The sequence below is a fragment of the Panthera onca genome, chromosome F2 (assembly GCF_046562875.1).
Source record: "Panthera onca isolate mPanOnc1 chromosome F2, mPanOnc1 haplotype 2, whole genome shotgun sequence".
Classification (NCBI taxonomy): domain Eukaryota; kingdom Metazoa; phylum Chordata; class Mammalia; order Carnivora; family Felidae; genus Panthera; species Panthera onca.
Window position 1 is genome coordinate 73,476,986 of NC_138356.1, and position 3,992 is coordinate 73,480,977.

Below are 3,992 nucleotides of genomic sequence, written 5' to 3' on the forward strand. Positions count from 1 at the left end.
GGACCCTACCTCCCCGTCTACTGGCTAAACCGCCTTTTAATTTTTTTATGTTGTTTTTAAAGTTTATTCATTTTGAGAGTGGGGGGAGAGACAGAGAGAGAGAGAGAGAGAGAGAGAGAGAGAGAGAGAGAGAATCCCAAGCAGGCTCCATGCTGCCGGCACAGAGCCCGACACGGGGCTCGAACTCACGAACCGCGAGATCACGACCTGAGCTGAAATCAAGAAGTCAGACGCTTAACTGACAGAGCCACCCAGGTGTCCCAAACTGCCTTTTAATAGCAACAGTGCTAAAGTTTCCTTCACACGTGTAGGTTTTCATGAAAACCAAACAAGGTCCGGGGAATGAAAGGAGTTTTGATTTAAATTCCCTGCCAGCTGTTACGAGATTTTCAACACATTCCCGACCGGTGCCTTTGACGTCCAAGTACAGGGACACTGTGCTGATTATGGGGCCTGATTTCTATTCTGAGAGAAACTGTTAATTCCTTCTTTCTGTTTCCTCCAGTACTTTTCCATTCCTGCACCAATTACCGGAGGCCAGCTTGCCCCTACGATCACACAGAAGCACTGGCCCAGTTGGGATCACGATAAAGAATTCACAATTTTTTCTGAGAATAAAACCCTGCTGGTATTTTTGTGAACGGTTTTTACGGTTGTCATGGCGGTGGCTTTGTTCGCAAAGGTGGTAGTGGCGATTCGATTGTTAAATAGTGGCCGACGGAATGAGCAAGAACAACGTGGCATGAACCGTGCTACCGGAGGGCCAGGGAGGGGGGTGGTGGCGACAAGACGGTGGCAGAGGAAATGCTGCTACTGAAGAGGGGCGTTGGCACAGGTGGTGACGGTGGGGGCCCGTGGGGAAGATGGCCCTGGCAATGACGGTGGCAGGGGGAGGGGTATCGGTTGTGTTAACGGACATGGCGGCAGCTGTGGGGGGAGACTGCACGCCAGGAACGATGTGAGACCTTGGCCCTGAGAGCCGGAGGCTGATGATGGAGCCAGTTTGTTGGTGCAAGTGATGGTCACGAATGCAGAGATGGTGGCAAGTGTAGCAGTGGGAAGACACATAGGTGGTGATAGAGAAATGTACGTGAAATATACACACGTCTATAACCCTGTGTGTGCCCGTCTGTGCGCGCACACACACGCATATAATGTTTCTCACACAATTTTGTTCACCAAACTGTTTTAAGACTTCTCTTCTCAGGGGTGCCTGGGTGGCTCAGTCGGTGAAGCGTCCAGCTCTTGATTTCGGCTCAGGTCATGATCTCGTGGTTCATGAGTTCGAGCCCTGCATCTGGCTCCACACTCCCGACAACGCAGAGCCTGCTTGGGATTCTCAATCTCTCTCTCTCTCTCTCTCTGCCCCTCTCTTGCTCTCTCTCTCTCTCGAAATAAATAAATAAGCTTAAAAAAAAAAAAAAAAGATTTGTCTTCTCAGCCAAACTAAAACCAGAGCAAAGAGCAGCTCGTCTTTCCTCAGAAAGACATTTCCCTGCATTAATTCATAAAAAAACAAAACACGTGACAAAACCACCCCAAACCCTGGATGCATCGTTGGCCAGAAGAGCTAACAAGCTAGTGTGTGTCAGGTACCATCTGTAGTGACGGACTTCCAGCCGGAGCCATTTTTTTCCTCAAAGATCTTGCAGAAAGACAGAGTGGTAGGGAGGGAGAAGAGACTGTCCTAGGCACGAAGATGGAGGGAATCGTGGTGGAGATCCCAAGGCCACGCCTAGGTTCAGCGATTGGCTGAAAAGACCCGCAGACTCAGCAAACAGTTGTACTTCCCTTCCCTTCCCTTCCCTTCCCTTCCCTTCCCTTCCCTTCCCTTGCCTTCCCTTCCCTTCCCTTCCCTTCCCTTCCCTTCCCTTCCCTTCCCTTCCCTTTTCTTTCTTTCTTTCTTTCTTTCTTTCTTTCTTTCTTTCTTCTCTTTCCTTCTTCTTTCTTTCTTTCTTTCTTTCTTTCTTTCTTTCTTTCTTTTCTTTCATTGCCAAATGATCCTTTACTGAAATATTTTCCTTCACTAGCTGAGCATTCCACGGCACCACTACTGATGTCATCTGTGATGTCATGAGGGGGGCGGCCATCAACGTTGCAGCCCACAGACTGGGCGGTGCCCCGGAACTCTTTAATGTTTCCAGAGAGTTCCCTGGCTAAAGATCAGTGCTGCCTCTGTTGGGCAATGTTGACAATCTCATCAAAAGCGGTATTTCCACTGCGCTTAATGTTTTTCTGCTTCTTTCTGTCTCTCAGCGGTAACTTGAGGGCTTTGATAAACAGGGCAGAGGCAGAACGCACCACTTCAATCCAAGCCGGCCTGTGCTGAATTGTCAGTTTCACTGTAATCCTCAGACCCTCCCAATCACCGGTTGCCTTGGCGATGTCATCACCAAGCTTTTTTGGAGACAGAACCAGTGAGCCGATCGATCTTCAGAGCCAGGGTCGACGCAGCACCTACTTCACCACCAGTGCACGTCAGGTAAACAACTTTGATTTCATCGGGGTCGAACTCAGGCAGCATGGTGGAGGCGGCTGGTGTCGGATGAACCCAGATTCTGGACGACCGAAGAGAGTTGCACCTTCACCTCCTCCAAGCCGAAGGCCAAAAGTGTACTCCCGTCGAAGATTTATTACAGTGAAAGGATACAACGCAAACTTGGCCAAAAAAAGAGAACGCGCGCGGTGCAAAGTCAAAAGGAAAATCCCTTGCAAGCCTCCGAGAGCCCTTTCCCAGTGGGGTGGCACAAGACATGCTTAATTTCTCCAGAGACAAGTAGGAGGCATGTGACAACACGTGTGAAGTGCTGTCTTCCACGGACGCTCATTGGAAGTTCGGTCACCAACGTTGGTCACACAGGCATCCTCTGCCCGGCACATACCGGAATTCCAGACTCCCAGAAAGAAAGCAGGTGTTCAGCATACACCCAGTTCCTGTACAAACCAGTTAGGCACGATGAGCCCTTCTTTCCTTTCTGGAAAGTTTCATATCCACGTAGAGACTGTTTACCAGCTATGCTCCAAGACACCAACGGAGGGTCAACGTTGCAAGCTATGTTTCTACAGATAGCATCTCATCTTTTCCGCATAGGAGTCCGTACAAGAGAGAAGCTGGTGGCAATGGCTGAGAACCGGCCTCAGACACAAGAGATTTGTCTCAAAAACCTCATAAGCTCTTTGCAAGCAAAAGTGCAGGTGCGGCAACACTGCCCTTGACCTCATTGGGTTTCTGGATAATTCCAAAGCCCTGGGGATACCTTATCTTTAGTCCAGGCAAGGACCTTCTCTGGTATCACTTTATATTTTTCCCTCAGCTCTGATTCACTTGTCCTCTCACTCCAACTCTCCCCACCAGCAGCTCCACACAGAAATGTGCCCGGAAGACGTCCGTAGTAAATCCACGCACCTGAACCTCTTTATCTGTAAAATGGATATTATAACACCTGCCTTGCTGACCTCGTTTTGGTTTTGAAAAGGAAAAAGAACAACAAAAAAGGATGCCTTAAAAACACCCATCAGAAGCACCATGTAAGTATCAGCTACATTATTCATTGTGATTGCTTTTCGGCCAAAAATCGCTTCTAACATATTTGTTTTAGGTTTCTGTGCCGTCTTTTTCATCCCTCCTGACAAATATTGGAGCAGGAACGCTGGGTCCTCCTCTGTTGTGAGTTAAACTGTACCACTCAGAAAAGACAGACTCAACTCCCAGCCCTGGTACTTGTGAACGTGACCTTATTTGGAAATGAATACTTTCTTCGCAGGTGTAAAAAAGATCAAATGAGATCATGCTGGATTGGGATGTGCCCGATTCTGATGACCGATGTCCCCCTAATAGAGGAAATTCGGACAAAGAGGAGACACGCAGGGACAAAGTCATGGACGTTGGAGGAAGAGATCGAAGCGATGTATCGACAAGTCAAGGAACACCAGTGGTCGCCAGCAATCACCAGAAGTGAGGAAGAGGAAGGAAAGATCCTCCCCCAGAGCCT

General features: G+C 48.7%; 1 pseudogene; it reads right to left on the bottom strand.

Moving 5' to 3' along the window:
* Positions 1-703: 703 nt before the first annotated feature.
* On the bottom strand, positions 704-3,194 carry LOC132664683 (large ribosomal subunit protein uL11 pseudogene; annotated as a pseudogene).
* Between the last annotated feature and the right edge of the window lie 798 nt (positions 3,195-3,992).